The sequence below is a fragment of the Gorilla gorilla genome, chromosome 18 (assembly GCF_029281585.2).
Source record: "Gorilla gorilla gorilla isolate KB3781 chromosome 18, NHGRI_mGorGor1-v2.1_pri, whole genome shotgun sequence".
Lineage (NCBI taxonomy): Eukaryota > Metazoa > Chordata > Mammalia > Primates > Hominidae > Gorilla > Gorilla gorilla.
The window spans coordinates 24,324,828-24,348,943 of NC_073242.2; the positions used below are offsets into that span (position 1 = coordinate 24,324,828).

Here is a 24,116-nt window from a genome sequence, read left to right on the forward strand (position 1 = left end):
TATGCCACTGTGCCCAGCTAATTTTTCTAATTTTTGTAGAGACAGACTTTTGCCAGCCCGGGGCTGGTCTTGAACTCCTGGGCTCAAGCGAACTACCCACTTCGGCCTCCCAGCATGCTGAGATTACAGGCATAAGCCACCATGTCCGGCCTCAAGAAATATTTTTGTGAGAACCGTGTAACGGGCACTAGCTGAAGTGATACAGTTGTCAATGACAAAAGTCCTCACCCTCGTGCAGCTTGGTGCATCCACGTCAGGTAACATTCTCAGAAGAGCTTGGCATGAGATACCATCCAAAACATTTCCATCATAGTTGCAGCCGAGGAAAGGGAGCTGGGAACCATTGTCTCTAATCTATGATCTTTTTTATTTTTCTTTTTTTGAGACAGGGTTTGGCTGTGTCGCCCAGGCTGGAATACGGTGGTGTGATCATAGTTCACTGTAGCCTTGACCTCCTCAGCTCAAGTGATCCTCCACCTCAGCCTCCTGAGTAGCAGGAACTACAGGCTTGTGCCACCACGCCAGCTATTTTTTTATTTTTAGTAGCAACAAGGTCTCGATGTGTTGCCCAGGCTGGTCTCAGTTAAATTAAGTTTAAATTCAATAGAGGATCGCTTGAGCCCAGGAATTCAAAGCTACGGTGAGCTATGATCATGCCACTGCACTCCAGCCTGGGTGACAGAGCGAGATTCTGTCTCAAACTATATATAGATATATAAATAAAATAAAATAGTATGAAATGATTCAGCGTGCCCTAAACAGTGAGTTATCAGTTTGCCAGGATGGCATTAATAATCTGGAACTAATTGGAAAGAGACTTTGCAAGTTATAGAATCTGGATTTTAGGTGAAAGTGGGCCATCCTTTCCTCTCCGTTGCAATGGAGTTCCACATAAAAGCAGGCAAATTCAATGTATTGTGACAGAAGCTGAGGCTCTGTAAAGTAATTCTTTTAAATACTATTTATTCTCTTACAACACTGCCCCCACCACACACACACACACACACACACACACACACATCTTTGTCTAAGTCTGAACAATCATGTGAAGTAAACTTTTCTTAAAAGGATCACAAGAGAGATTATGGAAAGACTGCCAAAGTAACCATCTCTGTCAAGCCATCCAAATTCTCCACCCACCAGGCAGTGGTGGCTCACACCTGTAACCCCAGCACTTTGGGAGGCCAAGGCAGGAGGATCACTTGAACCCAGGAGTTCAAGACTAGCTTGGGCAACGTGTTGAGACCCCTGTCTCTACAAAAAAAAAAAAATTTTTAATTAGCCAGTTGTGGTGGCATGCGTCTGTAGTCCCAGCTACTCAGGAGGCTGAGGTGGGAGGATTGCTTGAGCCCAGGAGTTCAAGGTTGCAGTCAGCTATGATGACACCGCTGCACTCCAGCCTGAGTGACAGATCGAGACCCTGTTCAAAAAACCAAAAACATTCTCCAACCAACACCAATTTTATGTAATTTTATAATCCCAACGTGGGGGAAATAATCAAAGAAACACAAGCTGTGTTGTGGACAGACAGAACACGTTGGAATGAATTGCAAGAGAAGTACAAAAAGATATTTTGCATGAGAAATGCTGTGATTCTTAGATAGTACATGCCTGAATTTCCTAAGATTTCAGGCTGCCGAAGGATACAGATGCATTTTAGCTTTAAAAGAGGCTATCCAAGCCAGGCACTATGGTTCATACGTGTAATCCCAGCACTTTGGGAGGCCGAGGCAGGTGGATCACCTGAGGTCAGGAGTTCAAGACCAGCCTGACCAACATGGTGAAACCCATCTCTACTATAAATACAAAAAATTAGCTGGGCATGGTGGTGCACAACTGTAATCCCAGCTACTCGGGAGGCTGAGACAGGAGAATTGCTTGGACCCAGGAGGCAGAGGTTGCAGTGAGGTGAGATCACACCACTGCACTCCAGCCTGGGTGACAGAGTGAGACTCTCTCTCTCTCTCTCTCTCTCTCTCTATATATATATATATATATATATATGCACACACACACACACAGAAGCTATTCAGTATCTAAATGGGGACTCATTTTTGATATGGGAGTACCCACATAGGGTCTAGGAATTCATACCACCTCATCCTTTGCATTCCTGGAGACCTTTGCTGCTCTGTCTGCTGGAGGTTACACAACTTCATCATCACAGAGTCCAGGATGTCCCACCCTTGATTTTTCTTCCTATTCTTTTCCCACTTGTCCCAAGCAATCCTGCTTATCTTGCCTAATGGAACTATTCCCCACCAATGCATTAGGGCTAAATGGAAAAGGAAGGGCTGGCAGCCTCCCAGAGACTGAAATAACCTCAAGAATGGACATTTAATTCTGATAATGCCTCAGAATTCATATATGTGCCAATAAGATAAAAAGACTCAAAAATGATTTACACCCACTTATCTCCATTTGCTCACCTCTCAATCACTCCTCAACCTTCTCCCCTGCCCACTCCCTGCTTCTAAAATTCTTCTCATCAGGGTCACTGATGGCCTCCTTTTTGCACCAATGGAGACTTCTCAATTTCTTTCATTTTTTATTTTATTGTATTTATTTATTTATTTAAGATGGAGTCTCTTGCTCTGTTGCCCAGGCTGGAGTGCAGTGGCATGCTCTTGGCTCGCTGCAACCTCCACCTGCCACATTCAAGCAATTCTTCTGCTTCAGCCTCTCAAGTAGCTGGGATTACAGGCATGCACCGCCATGCCCAGCTGATTTTATTTTTAAGACAAGTTCTCACTCTTTCACCCAGGCTGGAGTGCAATGGCATGATCATGGCACATTGCAACCTCAACCTCCCAGGCTTAAGTGATCTTCCCACCTCAGCCTCCTGAGTAGCTGGGACTCAGGCACACGCCACCACGCTTGGCTAATTTTTTATTTTTTGTAGAGACAAGGTCTTGCCATGTTGCTCAGGCTGGTTTTGAACTCCTGGGCTCAAGCAATCCACCCCCGTCAGCTTCCCAAAGTGCTAGGATTATAGACATGAGCTACTGCACCCGGCCAAGACTTCTTGATTTCTTGACTGCATTTGATCACTCTCCTTCCTTCCAATTCTCTTCTCTGAAGACTCTATGACATCCCACTCCTATCTCTCTGAGTGCTCTTTCATCTTTTATTTTTGCTTGTTCCTTTTACTTTCTGTTTTCTTTCCCCCATGCCTTAGAAATTCCTATTCTTCAAGGTTCCTCTAGCCTTCTTTTTTCTCTGCTTTCACTGGTATGGCTTTAAATATCACCGTGTGCCCCTAACTTTTTATTGTCTGTTGCCAATTCAGGCATCACTTCTGGGCTGATGTCCAGTTACCACCTGAACGTCATCTGGTTGTCCTACAGACTCCTTAAATTCAACATGTCCAACTCTGGCCTTCTCATCCTTCCTTAAATCTATTCCCTGTCCAGTTTCCTTTTTTTTTCTTTTTTTTTTTTTTTCCCTGACAGAGTCTCACTCTGTTGCCCAGGCTGGAATGCAGTGGTGCAATCCCGGCTCACTGCAACCTCCACCTCCCGCGTTCAAGTGATTCTCATGCCTCAGCCTCCTTAGTAGCTGGGATTACAGGCACCCAACACCACGCCCAGCTAATTTTTGTATTTTTAGTAGAGACGGGGTTTTGCCAGGTTGGCCAGGCTGGTCTAAAACTCCTGACCTCAAGTGATCCGCCCACCTTGGCCTCCCAAAGTCCTGGGATTACAGACGTAAGCCACAGAGCCCGGCCCCATGTTCATTTTTCTTTTGCTCATGGAAAGGCATCAGAATCTACCAGTTGCCCAAACTTGAAACATGGGAGTTCATCCCGAGCTCCTCCCATCCGCTCACTCACCGCCTGCAATCAGTCACAGACCATGTGAGTCTCCCTGTGAAATAGTGCGTGAATTACATAGCAACTGTCTTGTTTCTTATGCTCATGATCTCTCTAGTGGCCTTGTCTTGTCTGTGCTCTTCAGTAAACTCCATGAGGGTTTGAGCTTTGTCTGTCTTGTTCCCCCTTTTATCCTCAGTACCTAAAATAGTGCCTGGTGCAAAGTAGGTAGTCAGTACATATCTGTTGGACGAATGAATAATCGTCTATCACCTCTTCCCTTGAACTGTTTGTTTCCTCTGTTCCCTCCTTTCATATCCATTGCCCGCGTGGTTGCTGGATGATCTTTGCTTTGGTAGGTGTCCTGCAAGATGGTGCCAGGGATTCTTGCCTTTTGATATTCATACCCTTGTACAATCCCCTCCCCATGACGTGAGTGTGGGCTGGATGTAGTGTAACACTTCTAATAAATAGAATATGAGGCTGAGCGCAGTGACTCATGCCTGTAATCCTAGCACTTTGGGAGGCCGAGGTGGGTGAATTGCCTGAGCTCAGGAGTTCAAGACCAGCCTGGGCAACATGGCAAAACCCCATCTCTACTAAAAATACAAAAGATTAGCCAGAGGTAGTGGTGCACACCTGTAATCCCAGCTACTCCGGAGGCTGAGGCATGAGAATCACTTAAGCCCTGGAGGCAGAGGTTGCAGTGAGTTGAGATCATGCCACTACACTCCAGCCTAGGCAATAGAGTGAGACCCTGTCTCAAAAAAAAAAAAATAGGCTATGGCAAAAGTGATGGAATGCCGCTTCCAGTATTAGGTGATAAAAAGCTTCTGTCATGCATGTCTTTGCTTCCTTGTCCCTCTCTGAGAGAAGACAGCTATTATGCTGTGAGCTGTCCCATGGAAAGGCCCACCTGGCAAGGATCTGAAGAGAAATCTCCAGCCAACAGCCATCAGGGAGATCTGCTGATGACCAGTGCATGAGCTTAGAAGCGGATTCTCCCAGCCAGGCATGGTGGCGCATGCCTGTAGCCCCAGCTACTTGAGAGGCTGAGCTGGGAGGATCACTTGAGCCTGGGAGGTCAAAGCTGCAGTGAGCCAAGATTATACCACTGCACTTCAGCCTGGGTGACAGAGTGAGACCCTGTCTCAAAAAAGATTCTCCCAACTTGAGCTATCACATGAGACCATAGTCCTGGCCAACACCTTGATTGCAACCTTGCGAGAGACTGTGTGATAATATTTGTCGTTTCAAGGTGCTGAGTTCTGGGGAAAATTGTTATGCAAATATAGATAACTAATACATGACCCAGGCTCCATTTCAAACTGTGAACTCTAAACCCTCTAATGACCTGAATTAACTTGTATATACACACTAGTGGTTCAGAGAGAGACTAAGTCAATCTAAGAGTACTAATATGAGTACTAAGACCTTTAATACATTGAATTTTTTTTTTTTTTTGGATATAGAGTTTCGCTCTTGTTGCCCAGGCTGGAGTGCAATGGCACAATCTCCGCTCACCGCAACCTCCGCCTCCCAGATTGAAGCAATTCTCCTGCCTCAGCCTCCCGAGTAGCTGGGATTACAGGCAAGCGCCACCACGCCTAGCTAATTTTGTATTTTTAATAGAGACGGGGTTTCTCCATGTTAGTCAGGCTGGTCTCAAACTCCCAACCTCAGGTGATCCACCCACCTTGGCGTCCCAAAGTGCTGGGATTACAGGCTGAGCCACTGCGCCCGGCCAAGACATTGAATTTTTTTTTCTCTTGAGACAGGGTCTCTCTCTGTTGCCCAGGCTGGAATGTAGTGGCACAATCTTGGCTCAAGGCAGCCTCGACGTCCAGGGCTCAAGCGATCTTCCCACCTGAGCCTACTAAATAGCTGAGACTACAGGCACATACCACCATACCTGACTAATTTTGTTTTTTTGTTTTTTTTTCAAAGACGGAGTCTTGCTCTGTCGCCCAGGTTGGAGTGCAGTGGCGTGATCTCAGCTCACTGCAACCTCTGCCTCCTGGGTTCTAGCAATTCTCCAGCCTCAGCCTCCCAGGTAGCTGGGACTACAGGCACACGCTGCCACATCTGGCTAATTTTTTGTATTTTAGTAGAGACAAGGTTTTACCACGTTGCCCAGGCTGGTCTCGAACTCCTAAGCTCAGGCAATCCACCCGCCTCGGCCTCCCAAAGTGCTAGGATTACAGGCGTGAGCCACCCCACCTGGCAATTTTATTTTTTTTTAGAGACAAGGTCTCACTGTGTTGCCCAGGCTGGTCTTAAACTCCTAAACTCAAGCAATCCTCCTGCTTCAGCCTCCCGAAGTGCTGAGATTACAGGTGTGAGCCACTGTACCTGGCCCACTGGATCTTTAAACAAGATTCAGAACAATATTCACTCCAGGATATCCATGTAAAATAAAATACAACTTAACACATTACATGTCTTCTGTAGCTACACATAAATGTATATAAATGCATTTAAATAAATCTGGAGGTAAACATATCACCTGATAGCTAGTGATTTCCTGGGAGTGCTTAAGAAGGAATTAGCTTTTGTCCACAATTTTTAAAAATTTTATATGAAGAATATATTTGGCCGGGTGCAGTGGTTCTTGCCTGTTACCCCAGCACTTTGGGAGGCTGAAGGCGGGAGGATGACTTATTCAAGACCAGCCTGGGCAACATAGCAAGACCCTGTCTTTATGCAGAAAAAAAAAAAGTATCTGGGCGTGGTAACATGTGCCTGTAGTCCTAGCTACTCTGGAGGCTGAGGAGGGAGGATTGCTTGACTCTGGGAGGTCCAGGCTACAGTGAGCCATGATCACACCACTGTACTCTAGCCTGGGTGACAGAGTCAGACACTGTCTCTTAAAAAAAAAAAAAAGGAGGCTCGGTGTGGTGGCTCACACCTGTAATCCCAACAGTTTGGGAGGTTGAGGCAGGCGGATCATGAGGTCAGGAGTTCGAGACCAGCCTCACCAACATAGTGAAACCTCATCTCTACTAAAAATACAAAAATTAGCCGGGTGTGGTGGCACGCACCTGTAGTCCCAGATACTTGGGAGGCTGAGGCGGGAGAATCACTTGAACCCGGAGGCAGAGGTTGTGGTGAGCCAGTATCCTGCCATTGCACTCCAGCCTGGGCAACAGAGCGAGACTCCATCAAAAAAAAAAAAAAAAAAAAGGAACTATTATTTATTAGGAAGCGTTTTTTTGTTTGTTTGTTTTTTGACAGGGTCTTGCTCTGTCACCCATGCTGGACTGCAATGGCACGATTTCAGCTCACTGCAACCTCTGCCTTCCATGCTCAAGCAATCCTCCTCAGCCTCCCGAGTAGCTGAGACTACAGGCATGCACCACCACACTCGGCTAATTAAAAAAAAAATTTTTTTTTTGAGACACTAGGTCTCACTGCATTGCCCAGGCTGGTCTCAAATTTCTGGGCTCAAACAATCTTCCTGCCTCAGCCTCCCAAAGTGCTTAGACAGTAAAGCTTTTTATAATAAAACCAAAATAACTCAGAACCATATCAAACAGAAAGTAAAAGTCCATGTTAGCCCCATCTCTCCAATTAATAATTATTAACAATTTGTTTTATATTCTTCCATACCTTTTTTCTAAATCTAATAGATAAAAAGGATCCTATTTTATTTACCGTTTTTTAACTTGGTGTTTTTTGTTTGTTTGTTTGAGACCGAGTCTTGCTTTGTCGCCCAGGCTGGAGTGCAGTGGGGCGTGATCTCGGCTCACTGCAGCCTACACCTCCTGGATTCAAGTGATTCTCCTGCCTCAGCCTCCCGGGTAGCTGGGATTACAGGCATGCGCCACCATGCCCAGCTAATTTTTGTATTTTTAGTAGAGACAGGGTTTCCCCGTGTTGGCCAGGCTAGTCTCAAACTCCTGACCTCAAGTGATCCGCCTGCCTCAGCCTCCCAGAATGCTAGGATTGCAGGCGTGAGCCATTGCACCTGACCTAACCTGTTTTTTTTCTATTAGTAATATATTGTGGACATATTTTCATAATCATTCATAGTGAGCTACTAATTTTTTCTGCCTAGTTGCATGTCATTCCATTGTATACATGTGTTGTAATTAGTCCAACTGTTAAAATATAAGCTCCATGAAAACAGGACTTTTTCAGATTTATTTGCTGCTCTATCGTTAGGGGCCAGAACAGTGCTTGATGCTTAGTAGGCACCCAACAAATGGGAATTAATTAATTAGTCAACTACTGATAGACAACTGGTTTGATTGTACCCCAGTACATTACTATTTTCACACTACCATAATTATTTCCTTGAGATAAATTCCTAAAGATGAAACTGCTGAGTCAAAAGGGATGCATATTTTAAAATGTTGCAACGTCTTGCCAAACTCCTCTGTATTTAGCTTGTACTATATTATATTCCTGCCCATCTGTCGATGAAAGTACCTCTGTTACCCACGGCCTCGCCAGTATAAGTATCATTCATCTCTGATGTAAGTTGTGATAGGATAGTCAACTGTCTATAAATGTTGTACATGGGAATTGGAGAGTGGCTATTTTGTGAAACTGGGCAGAATGCACACAGTCTACCAGATCTGCTTGAGTAATTAATGTAAACAAAGAATGCATCCGTCAAGGGAAGGAAAGAGAAGACATGTTCAAATTAGGTCATGAAAGGAGGACTTGTTTGATTTTTTTTTTTTTTAAAGGCAGGGTCTTGCTCTGTTGCTCAGGCTGGAGTGCAGTGGCGTGATCTCAGCTCACCGCAGCCTCAACCTCTCAAGGTCAAGCGATACTCTCACCTCGCCTCCCAAGTAGCTGGGACTACAGGCTTGCACCACCACGCCCAGCTTTTTTTTTTTTTTTTTCAGTAGAGATGGGGTTTTGCCATATGGTCCAGGCTGGTCTCAAACTCCTGGACTCAAGCGGTCTGCCTGCCTCAGCCTCCCTAAGTGCTGGGATGACAGGCATGAGCTACCACACTCAGCTGAAGGAAGATTGAATAGAGGAACTCTACAAACGGAGGGCAGAAAACCACAAGGATCCACAGGACTAATTAGGCTGGCTTCTGTTACCACCCCTATGCCTGAGAGGCCAAGGGGAAGAATGACCACTGTACCCTGGAGACTGACAAGCCTATAGAGAGAGGGTCACCGAGGTGGGAAATGTGACTTTAAGGCAGCCAGCACCCAGAATGACCGCAAAGAAGCAGCCAGAGTATAAATGTCCCAAGCCCCGTCTCCTCCCTTCCTCAATCATCTTCTGGGGCTCCCTATTGGTCAAAACCAATAGGAAGCCAGAAGACAAGGGAGACCATCGAACAGTGTATACACTCAGCCTCCCAAGACACAAGGCGTACACCAAGTGTTCGATAAATGCATCATTGAATTTAACCCTCACAATAATCCCTCAAGATAGTTGTTTACATTCTAATGGAAAACTGAGGCTCAGAGAGATTCATTAACTTGTCCAAGGTCACCAGCTAGTTTTGGAGGCTCCAATGCCCTGGGCTCATATGTGCTATGAAGCTTGGAACTGAGAGCAAGGAGACCCCATGACGAGCACAAACTCTTATCAGATACTGGAAGCCCCCAAAACAGCTCTAGTGGCAGGAAAAGGCTCTCCTGCAGTTTTTTGGGTTTTGGTGTTTTTTTGTTGTTGTTACTATTATTGTTTTTGAGACAAGTTCTCACTCTATCACTCACTGGAGTGCAGTGGCACAATCAGAGTTGACTTCAGCCTCAACCTCCTGGGCTCAAGCAATCCTCCCACCTCAGCCTCCCAAGTAGGTGGGATTACAGGCACACACCACCATGCCCAGCAATTTTTAAAATTATTTTGTAGAGACGGAGTCTTGCTATGTTGCCCAGGCTGGTTTTAAACACCTGTGCTCAAGTGATCCTCCCACCTTGGCCTCCCAAAGTGCTTGGATTACAGGCCTGAGCCACCGTGCCCAGCCCCTATCCTGCGGTTTTTATGACATGTGAGATGGTAGCTCAGGCAAGGCTCAGCAGACAAGCCACAGCTGTGTTCATCACCAACATCAGCCGCCCTCTTCCCCATGGGAGGTGGTAGAGTGCCATGCTAACAGCCCAGATTCTGGAGATAAACTGCCCGAGTTCAAGTCCTGTCTCTGCCGCCGACTAGCTGTGCAACATTGGGCAATTTCCTTAGCTCTTCTCTCTGTCCTCAGTTTCCTCATCTGTAAAGTAAGGACAACCACAGGCCTCAGGACTTAATGAGGTAAAATAAGGAGAGTGCCCTGCACCTAGTGAGCCCTAGCAGGTATAAAGGTATTATAGGCATCAACACTAACTCACAGTGAACTGTTGCTTCCCAGTCTCTCTTCCCCTTCAAAGGTACTGATGTGTGAGCTCTCCCTAATTAGACTCCGCACCCTAAAGCCAGGAGTGTCTTGTCCAAGCCTCAGTGAGCTTCTTAACAGAGTAGTAGTAAATAGTTTAGTCTTTGTGAATCAAACATCTTTGTCACCACTATTCAACTCTGCCATTGTAGTGCAAAAGCACCCATGACAATCCTTAATGAATGGGTGTGACTGTATGTCAATAAAACTTTATTTATATGGCTGGGCACAATGGCTTATGCCTGTAATCCATTTGGGAGACTGAGGTGGGAGGATTGCTTGAGCCCAGGAGTTTGAGACCAGCCTGGGCAACACAATGAGACCTCAACTCTACAAAAAAAATAAAAATAAACAAGATTAGCTAGGTGTGGTGGTGGCACGTGCGGTCCCAGCTACTTGGGGGGCTGAGGTGGGAGGATCACTTGGCCCCCAGGAGGTAGACGCTGCAGTGAGCTGAGATTGAGCCACCGCATTCCAGCCTGGGCAACAGAGCGAGGCCCTGTCTTAAAACAAAAACATAACACAATTTTATTTATAGATGCCGAAATTTGAATTTTACCTAATTTTTACATGTCACAAAATGGTATTCTTCTTTGGATTCTTTTTCAGTGATTTAAAATGTAGGGCTGGGCACAGCAGCTCACACCTATAATCCCAGTGCTTTGGGAAACCAAGATGGGAGGATCACTTGAGGCCAGGAGTGCAAGACCAACCTGGGCAACAGAGTGAGACCCCATCTCTACAAAAAATGTAAAAATCGGCTGAGTGAAGTGACAGTTGTCTTTAGTCCCACTTACTCAGGAGGCTGAGGTGGGAGGATAACCAGAGCCCAAGAGTTTGAGGTTACCGTGAGCTGTGATCACATTACTGCACTCCAGCCTGGGCAACAGAGCGAGACTCTGTCTCTAATAAAAATAAAAACTAAAACCATTTTTAGTTCAAGGCCCACACAAAAGCAGCCGGTGTCAGGCAGGACAGACCCTCTAACAACGCACATGAAACTTCACTTTCTTCTAAACTCACTCTGAGTCAGGCCTGGGAAGCCCTTTTAGAGATAAAAGCTACCCTGGTCCCTACGGAATCCAGCTTCTGACACTTGCCTCCATGCTCTTGGGAACTTCAGCCCCTCTGGCTTTCTTGCAGTTCTTCCAAGAGGCCAAATCCTTCCAAACTCAGGGCTTCCAGAGGGGCCTCTCTCTCTCTGAACTGGAAGCACCTGCCCATCCACAGGCTGTGTGATCCTGGAATTGTGTTTGTCTTCTTTTCTATGATACTTCCGGGGCCCGACATAGTGCTTAGCTTAAAGTAAGTGCTCAAAAAATGTACAGGAAATTTAACCTCACAACAATCTTTCAAGGTAGTGGCGTATACACTGGTGGGGAAACTGAGGCTCAGAAAGACTAATTAACTTACCCAAGGTCATATTATATTCTTTTTTGGCAGAAAGGGGAGAGACAAGGCCTTACTCTGTGGCCCAGGTTGGAGTACAGTGGCACCATCTTGGCTCACTGCAACCTCCGCCTCCCAGGCTCAAGTGATCCTACCGCTTCAGCCTCCCAAGTAGCTGGGATTACAGGCACGCACCACAATGCCCGGTGAATTTTGTTTATTTTTTAGTAGAGATGAAGTCTCACTTTATTGCCCAAGCTGGTCTCAAACTCCTGGACTCAAGCGATCTGCCTGCCTTGGCCTCCCAAATTGCTGGGATTCTGGGTGTGAACCACCGTGCGCAGCCACATTGTATTATTCAGCACAATGATCTATTGCCCAAGTACTCTGAAAACGTCTTAAATTCTGGTGCCACTACCAACTATCTGGTGCCCTTGGGCGAGTCACTCCGTCTCTCTGTGCCTCAGTTTGCTCCTCAGTAAAATGGGTATGATAGTAATAATTAGGTTTTCTCTGTTGAGTTGTCATGAGGATTAAATGAGTTCTAGATCCAAAATGTGTAGAAATGTGCCTGACACAACAGTTGTCTATTCAGTTCCCAGTTCTGAAGGAGACAGAGGTCTTAGGTCTGGGCACAAAATGGATTCATCCTTCAGCCCTGGGTTGGCATGACCCCTAGAACTCTTTGTGGGCTAGCATTGCCATTCAGCCTTAGTGCTGAGGATGTTGAGGGGCCTTGGAGGAGAGCCCACTGGACATTTCTAGTGAAAACCAGGACCTCTTGGACCTGGCTTCGTGGGGGTTAAGTCCAACCAGAACGTGTTTATTTTCCCCTGTGTCTGGAAGGGCCTCTCTGGTCTCCATGGCAACGCGATTTCCTGTCCTGGTTTTCTCTTGGATGAGATACCTGCTGAATGCAGAGGCGTCTGGGCAAAGCCTGGGGTGGAGACGGGCTCTGGGGCAGTTCACTTTAACCACTTCCCTCACGCGAGCCGAGAGGCCAGCCTGGCCAGGACCCACGTCACCAGAGCCTTTGTTCACCAAGTCCAGACATCCAATTTAGGATGACATCATGGAATCCAGCCTGGAATCCTTGTTATGCCCCATTTTCTTTCTTTCTTCCTTTCCAAGGGTTTTGTTTCTTCTTGAGGCTGCAGAAACAGAGGCTCACACACATCCCCAATTTGCTAAGAATATTTCTAAACCCTTCTCATCACAGGCCATCCCCTGCGTCTGGGCACTTCATAAATAATTATTTACTCATTGTTTGTTTCATTTGTCAGTCATTTGATTCATTCAACAAACATTTGCATAGTAAATTAAGCGCCAAAATGATGTTGGAGCTGAAGAAGCAGAGAATAGATCTGGTCTTTTCTCTCAAAGAGCCTCTACTTGGTAAATGGAGACAGGCATATAAATAAGCACTACACAATAGGATCGGTGCCGCGACAGAGGCCTCTGCAGGGATGGTATGGCGTCACCATGGGAAGCCCGAGCTCTGCTTTCTGCCTGCATTTGGATCCCCTTCCTAAACCCCCTGGCCTTAGATAAATCTCACCCTGAGCCTCAGTATTCTCATCTGTAAAATGGGAATAACGATGGCACCTACTTGGATGGTTCGGAGTCTGCATTTGGAGTGGGACAGACATTCGGATTTCAGCTCTACCACTTACTAGCTCTGTGTCCTTGGGCAAGTTACTTATCCTGTCTGTTAAATGGGGACTGTCCTAGTGCCCACTTCACAGAGCTTTTTGAGGTTTAAATAAGTGAATGCATGCACTTAGAACAATGCTTTTAGACTTGCCTGTCTTAAATACTGCTAACTCACGGAACCCTGTGAGTCCATAGGAGGGAGATACTAGGTCTCCCTAGGGAATTAGGGGATGGGCCCTACCAGAGGAGGCAGCTGCTAGATAATTATCTACTTATATAATATCCATTCAGTGTCTACCTCTCCCCTACTTGAGTGATGTTAGAGATCATGTCTGCCTCCTTTCTCCATCTTATCTCCACCTCCTACTAAAGCCCAAGGAGGTGGAACTCAGTGGATGTGTGGTTGATGAATGACTAAAGGATGAATTCTAGCCTCTTTATCATGGCACGTAAGGTCTTTTACAATTTGGGTAAGATCCTCTTAGTCTAATTTCTGGAAATTCTTCTTGGCCCTACCACCTTGGGCTCTAATGGCAACAAACCTTAATAAGCCATGCATGGCCAGGTGCAGTGGCTCATGCCTGTAATCCCAACACTTTGGGAGGCCAAAGCAGGAGGATGTCTTGAGTCCAGAAGTTCAACATTAGCCTGAGCAACATAGTGAGATGCCCTTTCCCATCTCTACAAAAATATTTTAAAAATTAGCTGGGTGAGGTGATGTGCTCCTGTAGTCCCAGCTAGTCTAGGGGCTGAGGCAGGAAGATCACTTGAGCCCTGAGGAATCCAGGCTGCAATGAGCTATGATTATGTTACTACACTCCCGTCTGGGTGACAGAGCAAGAGAAGGAGAAGGAGAAGGAGAGGAAGAGGAAGAAGAGGAAGAGGAAGAGGAAGAGGAAGAAGAAGAAGAAGAAGAAGAAGAAGAAGAAGAAGAAGAAGAAGAAGAAGAAGAAGAAGCAGCTTATTCCAACTTTCTTGGACATGCTTCTTTTCTTTTCTTTTTTTTTTTTTTTTTTTTTTTTTTTTTTTTTTTTTTTTGTCGCCCAGGCTAGAGTGCAATGGCGCGATCTCTGCTCACTGCAAGCTCTGCCTCCTGGGTTCACGCCATTCTCCTGCCTCAGCCTCCCAAGTAGCTGGGACTACAGGTGTCCACCACCATGCCCTGCTAATTTTTTTGTGTGTGTGTATTTTTAGTAGAGACGGGGTTTTACCATGTTAGCCGGGATGGTCTCGATCTCCTGACCTCGTGATCTGCTGATCTCGGCCTCCCAAAGTGCTGGGATTACAGGTGTGAGCCACCATGCCCAGCCTGGACATGCTTCTTTTCTTAGCTAGTAGGTGAAACCCTACTCATTCTTGTATTCATACACTCACATTGTTTCAAAGTAACAAGTGTGATAATTGAAGGGATGGTGTACAGTCTTCTACAAGCTACACTGTGAATGAGATGGTGTCCTCTCACCACAGCCCTTTCCGCCTCCTCTCCACCCTTCTGGAGCCACTTGAGGCATTGACCCTCACCTCCAGGGAAGCAGGAAAAGTGTGGAGCCTGATAGATAAAAACCAATTCTATTTCATCCTCTGTGTCAGTGATTGATTCAGAAATCCAGGCCTAAGTCAATCAGGACATGGCATTTGCCTAGAGATAAAGATTGATTTTAAGACTGGGCAATGACCCAACTAAGTCCAGTGAGGTCCAGAGGGAAGTCAGACAAGGGGCTCATGATCCTTAAGAGGGAGCCTCAAGATGCACACATCTCTCCCCTTCTGGACATTCCTGAGTGTAGAAGCTAGGCCAGCACTGTAGCTGCTTTCTCTCTGTGAGCCTAGGAATGAAACCTATATAGGAATGAACCAAGGGAAATGCACCCAGAGTCACTGGGTCAAATCAGACTTGAACTCTATTCAGAATCAGGACTTTATGGATACAATGAATTTCCACATTGGTTAAACCAGTTAGAGGTACGTTTTGGTTTAAAACAAACTGCCATGGCCAGGCACAGTGGCTCATGCCTGTAACCCAGCATTTTGGGAGGCCGACGCGGGAGGATTTCTTGAGCCCAGGAGTTCGGGGCTGTCATGGTCTATAATCATGCAACTGCACTCTAGCCTGTGCAACAGAGCCAAGGCCCTATCTCCAAAAGACAAAATAAACAAACAAACAAACAAACAAACAAACAAAAAACACAAACAAAAAACCAGGAACATCCTAACTATGCTAACTGATGTAAACGTAACGAACTGTTGTAACTGATATAAACGTGGGAATCTGACCTGGACAGAGGGTTGGCATCCAACCACTTGGAGATACTAACCATCAAGCTGCAACACAGACACAAACAAACAAGCAACATAGGTTCTTCCAGAGAAGAGTGACACGATCACAGCCAACGCTTTAGGAAGAGCCCTCTGGTGGCAGGGAGGAAGGTGGGCAGGATTTGAGACCGGAGGCTTGGCCATGCAGCAAGAGGATGTCTGATATGGACATGGATCAAGAACAGATTGAAGAAGACATTTAGGAGTGAAGGCTGAAATCCGCACATTGATGAGAATTCTTCCTCAGACTCCAGATGTTCTTAGTCCATGAGACCACATGATGGGCCTGGAGAAAATTTAGGAATATTCATTCATTTGCTCATTCATTCATTTATTCATTCATTTATCCATTCAGTACATTTTTCGGAGCTCCTATGTGCCAGCACTGGGCTAGCCACTAGGGATACAGCAATGAACAAGGCAGATACAAATTGCTGCCCTTATAGAGTGCACATTTTAGTGGAGGAACAGACAATAAACAAAATGAATAAGTACACATATAAAGTCAGTTATATGGTGACACATGCTATGAGAAAAAAAAATTTGAGACAGGGTCTCACTTGCCTAGGCTAAAATGCGGTGGTGCAATCATAGCTCAGTGAAGCCTCGAACCCCTGGGCTCAAGCGATCATCCTGCCTCAACTTCCCAGTTAGCTAGGACTATAGGTACCTACCACCAAGGCTGGCTAATTTTAAAAAATTTTGTAGAGACTGGGTCTCATTATGTTGCCTAGGCTGGTCTCAAACTCCTAGGCTTAAAGTGAAAAAAAAAAAAAACAACAACAAAAAATTTTTTTTTTGAGATAGGGTCTCATTCTGTCACCCAGGCTGGAACACATGGCTCACTCAAGTGTCAAACTCCTGGGCTCAAACAATCTTCTTGTCTCAGCCTCTTGAGTAGCCGAAACTACAGGCACATGCCACCATGCCCAGCTAATTTTTGTATTCTTTGTAGAGATGGGATCTCACCATGTTGCCCAAGCTGGTCTCAAACTCCTGACCCTAAGTGATCCTCCCATCTCAGTGTCCCAAAGTGCTGAGATTACAGGCATAAGCCACTGTGCCTGGACAAGAAAAAAAAATTTTAATGGAAAATGAATAGGAAATAACAAGGAAGGGAAATTATTTGGCCAGGAGTTCCCAATATATGGTCTTCAAAAGTGGAGTTTTTTTTCCTCAACAAAAAGCTTCAAGGGATGGTATCTTTCTGTATTCTATGGCAAACCAGGTGCACAAAAATAATTTCTATTATAATAAAATAGCCTTAATATTCATTGGGTGCCTACTACATGAAAACATCTGTTCACAAGTATTATTTTACTTCATCTCCATTTCATAGATAAGGGAAACAAAAGTCAGTGATGTGAAGAAAGTCACCCAAAATGGCACAGTGGCAGTAGTTCTGAACCCAAATCTATTCAACAACAAAGCAAAATACTTTGCTTTGCTTTTTAACTGTATGCCAACCCAGTAGGGTAATGCCTCTTAAATCCACATTCAAGCAACTATAATCACTAGTACTTAATATGACAACTAAAGAGAAAATAAGTGAAAATAAGTTCTTTTCTTTTCTTTTTTTTTTTTTTTTTTTTTTTGAGACGGAGTCTTGCTCTGTTGCCCAGGCTGGAGTGTAGTGGCGAGATCTCAGCTCACTGCAAGCTCCGCCTCCTGGGTTCACGCCATTCTCCTGCCTCAGCCTCCCAAGTAGCTGGGACTACTGGCGCCTGCCACCACGCCCGGCTAATTTTTTTGGTATTTTTGGTAGAGATGGGATTTCACCGTGTTAGCCAGGATTAGTCTTGATCTCCTGACCTCGTGATCCACCCGCCTCGGCCTCCCAAAGCGCTGGGATTACAGGCCTGAGCCACCGCGCCTGGCCCCTGATGAGATATTTCAAATGTGTTCCATGGGGAGAAATATAAGGTCTTTGGAGGGTAAAGATAGTTAAGCCTGCTCTCAAGCCCTGACTAGTCTTTTCTCTAATTAATATTCTTTTCCTTTTTTAGAAACAGAGTCTTCCTCTGTCACCCAGGCTGGGGTGCAGTGGTGCAGTCATAGCTCACTGCAACCTCGAACTCCTGGCCTCAAGTGATCCTCCCACTCTGGCTTTTCAGAGTGCTGGGACAACAGGCATGAGCCACTGCGCCCAACCCATTTTACATTTTTAAATAAAGCATCAAGCTCATAGACAACAGTACAATGTAGATTCTGGAGAAAAGGGAAACATTTAGAAAAACATCTGAAAGGGGCTGAAAGGGCCAGACGCAGTGGCTCACACCTGTAATCCCAGCAGTTTGGGAAGCCAAAGTGGGCAGATCAGTTGAGGCCAGGAGTTCGAGAACAGCCTGGCCAACATGACGAAACCCATCTCTACTAAAAATACAAAAATCAGCCAGGTGTGGCGGTGCATGCCTGTAGTCCCAGCTACTCAGGAGGCTGAGGTGGGAGGATCACTTGAACCCGGGAGGCGGAGGTTGCAGTGAGCTGAGATTGTGCCACAGTACTCCCGCCTGGGCAACAGAGTGAGACTCTGTCTCAAGAAAGAAAAAGAAATAAAAGAAGGAAGGGAGGGAGGGAGGGAAGGAAAGGACAGACATCTGGAAGGATACACTATAAACTCAGTGAACTGAGCAGAAAAGAGAAGCCCAGGACTGACAGTGGCAATTAAAGGACCCATCACCCTTAACTGCTAGGTTTTACCTTTTTTCAAAGGAGGATATAGTCATATATTATGTGTGCAACTAAAATAATTTTCTAGCAAGTTAACTTACAATTAAAAAAAAAGAATGAGTGAATAGGAGAGGAGCGAGGCAACACAAGTCAGGGTGTCCACAAAGTATACTTTGCTTTGCTTTTTGACCTTTGGGTCTCTAACATGGGGTTTCCATGCTACAGGGTTTCTTTCGTACAAGAAATAGACAGGGAGTCCTTTCTCTGAAATCTGGTTGAGTCGTGGCTCTAAGCCGCAAAGATCTTCACCCTTCTTGGTCGATTTCTGGCCTCCAACAAACCTTAGGGAACCTCTGGAGATTGTAATTTTAAATTACAAAAGGAAGGCCGGGAGTGGTGACTCATGCCTGTAATCCCAACACTTTGGGAGGCTGAGGCAGGCGGATCACTTGAGGCCAGGAGTTCGAAACCAGCCTGGTCAACATGGTGAAAGCCGTCTCTACTAAAACTACAAAAATTAGCTGGGCGTGGTGGTGGGCGCCTGTAGTCCCAGCTACTCGGGAGGCTGAGGCAGGAGAATCACTTGAACCCGGGAGATGGAGGTTGCAGTGAGCTGAGATCGCACCACTGCACTCCAGCCTGGGCGACAGTGTGAACGTCCATCTCAAAAAGTAAGATAAAAGAAAATAAACTAGGGGGGATAAATAAAATAAAACAAAGTAAAGTAAAATAAAATAGAAAAGAGGCTGCAGTGAGCCATGATTGTGCCACTGCATTCCCACCTGGGCAACAGAGCAAGACCCTGTCTTAAAAAATATATATATATGTGTGCATATATTATATATATATATATATATGGTGTCATACTATACATGTAACTCTGAAATTTACACTCTTTGTCTAAGAGGCAGTCAATTCTAGACAACTAACACCTCACCAGGAGCTGTTCTTAGTGAAAACTCAGGGAGGAAAAACAGGTGCACTAATATTTATCACAGTTCCTGTAGGCACTAGACACTGCACTAAACTACTTATCACAAATCTCAGAGGTCTCCGATTTGAGCCAAAGTCATATTTACATTCGGGTAAACCGGTAATATATTCCTCACTGTAGTATACTTAAAATAATAATTTAATAAGCCGAATAATCCTATGAAAAATAATAATAATAAACACACTCACACTATTAAGATGATGTAGTGAGATATTGACTCATTTTATTTCCAGCGGATTTCCCTCCCTTGTTCTAAGAAGGACCCCAAACTTTGTGTTCTCTCACCAGAAGAGGTTTGCAGTGGCTCACATCTGTAATTCCAGTACTTTGGGAGGCCGAGGTGGGAGGATCACTTGAGTCCAGGAGTTCAAGACCAGCGTAAGCAAAGTGAGATCCAGCCTCTACAAAAAATAAAAAATTTGGCCAGACGCAGTAGCTCACGCCTGTAATCCCAGCTCTTTCAGAGGCCGAGGCAGGCAGATCACTTGAGGTCAGGAGTTCGAGACCAGCCTGGCCAAGATGGTGAAACCCCATCTCTACTAAAAATACAAAAATTAGCCCAGCATGGTGGTTGCACACCTGTAATCCCAGCTACTCGGGAGGCTGAGGCAGGAGAATCGCTTGAATCCAGGAGGCAGAGGTTGCAGTGAGCCAAGATCGCGCCACTGCACTCCAGTCTGGGTGACAGAGCGAGACTTCATCTCAAAATACATAAACAAATAAAATAAAAAATTATCCAGGCATGGTGTCATGCACCTGTCATCCTAGCTACTCAGGAGACTGAGATGGAAGGATTGATTGAGCCCAGGAGGTCAAGACAAGCCTGGGCAACATGGCAAAACCCCATCTCTACAAAAAATACAAAAATTATCTGGATATGGTAGCATGTGCCTATAGCCCTAGCTACTCAGGGGGCTGAGATGGGAAGATCAGTTGAGCCCAGGATGTCACGGCTGCAGTGAGCCAAGACCGCCACTGCACTCCAGCATGGGTGACAGAGTGGGACCCTATCTCAAAAAAAATGTTTGAAAAGAGGGTTGATTAACATGGAAGAAAGCAGAAGTAACTCCGAAAACAACCCTCATTTCTGGCTTTGTTTTTCAACATATTATTATTCTGGGACATGTATGGGGTCATCCCCAAGGACAAGAAGAGAAACACAAGTATCTCAAAGGGAGGAAGGGCAGAGCAGTGACAGCCAAGGGGAGCAGAAGAGTCCCCAGGACTAGAAATGAGCCAGAGACTGGCAGACCCCACAAGAATAGAAGACCCACGTCTCCCCTCTTACAACACCCCGGGAAAGTGACAGTGCTTAAGAGGGAAAGGACCTCATGGTGGACACTCGGTCTCTTGCCTGAGGCTCCCAGCATAGCCAGGCCCCCGTGTCCGACCTCAGCACAATAGCAGCCAAGCCCCCTGTTTCCAAAACCCCAATACATGGACACAATGACCCTAACTGCAGTGATCCAAGTATAAGACTAGTGAGCCTTGCTGGGCACGGTGGCTCACACTTGTAATCCCAGCACTTTGGGAGGCCGAGGCCGGTGGATCACGAGGCCAGGAGATCGACACCATCTTGGCTAACATGGTGAAACCCTGTCTCTACTAAAAGTACAAAAAATTAGCTGGGTGTGGCAGCTTGTGCCTGTAGTCCCAGCTACTCAGGAGGCTGAGGCAGGAGAATCGCTTGAACCCGGGAGGCAGGGTTGCAGTGAGCCGAGATCGTGCCACTGCACTCCAGCCTGGGTGACAGAGCAAGACTCTGTCTCAAAAAAAAAAAAAAAAAAAAGACTAGTGAGCCAAGGGAAGCCCAGTCAGGAGGATCACTTGAGGCCAGGAGCTCAAGACCAGCCTGGGCAACATAGCAAGACCCCATCTCTACAAAAATGTAAAAATTAGCTGGGTGTGGTGCTGTACACCTGTAATCCTAGCTACATGGGAGGCTGAGGCAGGAGGATCATTTGAGCCCAGGCGGTCAAGGCTGCAGTGAGCTATGATCACACCACTGCACTCCAGCCTGAGTGACAGAGCGAGACCCTCTTAAAACAAATTTGGAATCATTGTGAGCCATCTCTGGACCACCGCCCTCTGATGGCTGAGCTGAAACTTTCTCCAGACCTGTTGGGCTGTTGGGGCCCTGGCAGCTTTAATTTGATTCAGAAAACCCGCATCGGATAATGTGACATTGCTTGCTGGCACGGGAGTGTACTGGGCCCTGTGCTAAGTTCTTCACGTGCACCATCTCATTTAATCCCATAATAAAGGCGTTTCTGTTTTCCTCCTCTTCTAGCTGAAGAAAACGAAACTCTGGGAAGTGAGGTCAGGCAGCGAGCCAGTGGTGGGAAGGAAATTGTACTCCAAGGGTATCTGATACTGATTGAAGGCTGTGCATAAAATAATCCCAAGTTATGATGTCTACCTGTGTCAACTATGTTTTCCAGCTGCAAGTCACAGAAGCCCAGTGCATAAAAGCCCAGAAGCTCTTATGTTTTTACTTTTTATACATATATATATATATTTTTGTTTTGTTTTGTTTTGTTTTTTTGAGACAGTCTCGCTCCGTCACCCAGGCTGAAGTACAGTGGCGCAATCTCGGCTCACTGCAACCTCCGCCTCCTGGGTTCAAGTGATTCTCCTGCCTCAGCATCCTGAGTAGCTGGGATTACAGGCGCGCACCACCATGCCCGGCTAATTTTTGTGTTTTTAGTAGAGACGGGGTTTCACCATTTTGATCAGGCTGGTCTCGAACTCCTGACCTCGTGATCTGCCCGCCTCGGCCTCCCAAAGTGCTGGGATTACAGGCGTGAGCCACCCCGCCTGGCCTTCCAAAAGTTTTTACAGCTGTGGCCGTGTTTGTGGACATTCAGCATGGAAAAGCAAGTCTGTTTCACGGGTGTTTCAAGCAAAACACGGGATTGAGTCTTTTCCGCCCTGGTGGTTGATTTGGCCAGTCACCGTCACCATCCCTGAACCAATCACTGGTTGCCTAGGGAGAAGGAGTGCACTGATTGGCTCAACCTCAGTTCTAGGCTCAACCCCCTCAACCCCCTTGAGCTTGGAATTAATGGGATTCCCACCAGCATTTGGCTGAGATTCTGTCCCTCAAGATAGGATTACTATGTTATTGACTCAAGAAGGGGACAGCTAATGGTGGAGAGGAAAAAATTCCACTGCGCTTTTTATGTGGTTGAAAGTATGAGGGCCGGGAGGAGCGGTGGCTCGCGCCGGTAATCCCAGCACTTTGGGAGGCCGAGGCGGGTGGATCACGAGGTCAGGAGATCAAGACCATCCTGGCTAACACGGTGAAACCCCGTCTCTACTAAAACTACAAAAAATTAGCTGGGCGTGGTGGCGGGCGCCTGTAGTCCCAGCTACTCGGGAGGCTGAGGCAGGAGAATGGCATGAACCCAGGAGGCGGAGCTTGCAGTGAGCCCAGATCGCGCCACTGCACTCCAGCCTGAGCGACAGAGTCAGACTCCATCTCAAAAAAAAAAAAAAAAGAAAGTATGAAAACTCCCTGGAAAGAATTCATGCTAAAGGTGCTTGTTCAGCTCAAATACAATGGATCAGAAATGAGGGGTGGCCAGGCAAAGCAGCTTACGCCTGTAATCCTAGTACACTGGGGGGCTAAGGTGGGAGGATTGCTTAAGGCCAGGAGTTTGAGACCAGACTGGGCAAAATAGTGAGACTCTGTCTCTACAAAAATTTTAAAAATTAGCCACGCATGGTGGCTCACCTGTGGTTCCAGCTACTCAGAAGGCTGAGGTGGGAGGATTGCTTGAGACTAGGAGGTCAAGGCTGCAGTGAGCTACGATTGCACCACTGCAGTACAGCCTGGGCAACAGAGCGAGACCCTGTCTCAAAAAAAAAAAAAAGAAAGGAAAGGAAAGGAAGGGAAGGGAAAGGGGAGGGGGAGGGAGGGAGGGAGGAAGGAAGGAAAGAAGGGCTTTCATATTAGAAGGGCACACTCAGAACTAGCTCTTCCCTTTAGCCATTCCCCTTCTTTTTGCCTTGGTCATGGATGTGATGACCGGAGCTGAAGCAGTCATTTTGTGGCCAAGAATATCACAGAGACACGAGAACTGATAGCATTAAAATGCTTACACCAGCTAGATAGGAAAGATGAGTTCTGTTGTTCCGCAGCACTAGTTAGTGAGTGACTATGGTTCACCGTAGCTTATTGCATATTTTCAGAAAGCTAGGAGGATTTTGAATGTTCACAACACTGAGGCCTGAAAGTTTGAGGTGATGAATATGTTAATTACGCTAATTTGATCATTGCACATTGTATACACATATTGAAATATCACTGTTCTATAAATATGTACAATTATTACATGTCAACTAAAAATAAAAGGAAAAACTGCTGAAGCAATGACAGAAACTACCTACGTCTGGGTATCTTTTGATATCTTTCTGTCTAATCCTCTTCTGAATCGTTGTGTCTCTTGTGTCTCTCTTCACTTCAGTACAAAGACTGGTGAGAAAAACAAATTTTTACTGGTTAGGTCTTTGTTAAGTAAAAATGTGGGCCAGGCACAGTGGCTCACACCTGTAATCCCAGCACTTTGGGAGGTCAAGGTGGGCAGACCATTTGAGGCCAGGAGTTCGAGACCAGCCTGGCCAACATGGTGAAACTCTGTCTCTACTAAAAATACAAAACTTTGCTAGGCATGGTGGCACTCACCTGTAGTCCCAGCTACTTGGGAAGCTGAGGTGGAATGATCACTTGAGCCCAGGAGGTGAAGTTTGCAGTGAGCCAAGATTGCACCACTGTACTCCAGCCTGGGTGATGGAGCGAGACCCTGTCTCAAAAACAAGTAAAAATATGGTCCGTAAAGCTTCAACATCAGCATTACCTGGGAGCTTATTAGAAATGCAGACTGGGGCCGGGTGTGGTGGCTCACGCCTGTAATCCCAGCACTTTGGGAGGC

At 46.1% G+C, this 24,116-nt stretch overlaps 1 protein-coding gene across 10 annotated transcripts in view; it reads left to right on the top strand.

Moving 5' to 3' along the window:
* The window catches only part of TNRC6A (trinucleotide repeat containing adaptor 6A), a 218,311-nt gene that overhangs the window by 63,231 nt on the left and 130,964 nt on the right, over positions 1-24,116 (top strand). The gene's annotated exons all lie outside the window — the stretch shown is intronic.